Below are 801 nucleotides of genomic sequence, written 5' to 3'. Positions count from 1 at the left end.
CTGGGAATACTTCTCAATTGGTAGAAAGTGGTGTCCATGAGTACAAAGCTCCTGACTGTATATACATTCTCTCTCTCTCTCTCTCTCTCTCTCTCTCTCTCTCTCTCTCTCTATCTCCCTATCTCTCTAGCTCCACAATTCAAAACTTTCAAGATAAAATTTAAAAATATATACACAAAAATATCCATTTTGCGTTTACACAGTTTACAATATTCTAACTTATCCTCCCCAGTAAAAATAATCATAGCAATTTCTTATTGTTATTGAGTGAATTTTGTTTTACAAAATACTTCATGAATAAGTAACCACCAATGTGTCTATACTTAAAGATAGGACCTGAAAGGATGTAATTATTATTAAATGAGGTCATAGTAGTGGAGACATAGTTCAATATGTCTGTTGTTATCTATGTGAGTGAATTAGGACATAGACAAGACAGAATGAGCAAATGCCAAGTGAGAACACAGTAAGATGATGGTCATCTGCGATCCAAGTATGGAGGATCCAGGAGAAATCAAACCTCCTGACAACTTGGTCTTTCACTTCTAGGTTCCAAAACTACAGTCACTGCTGTTTGTGGCATTTTGTTAAGGTAGCTTTAACAATCTACTACCCATCCTACTCTGCAATTATTATTTTAAAAATAAGGTTGGATGATTGGTTTCTTATGTACAAATGGGGAATATTTGTAGTGACTGTCTAATTTTTTTCTGTAGAAGGTTTAATTTTTCTCTGAACCTGAGACTTATTCACTCACCTTATCCTCACCTGACTCAGCTTTCTTCTAACTGACCTCTCCAG

Source organism: Castor canadensis, chromosome 18, assembly GCF_047511655.1.
Source record: "Castor canadensis chromosome 18, mCasCan1.hap1v2, whole genome shotgun sequence".
Lineage (NCBI taxonomy): Eukaryota > Metazoa > Chordata > Mammalia > Rodentia > Castoridae > Castor > Castor canadensis.
This window is presented reverse-complemented; position numbering follows the sequence as displayed.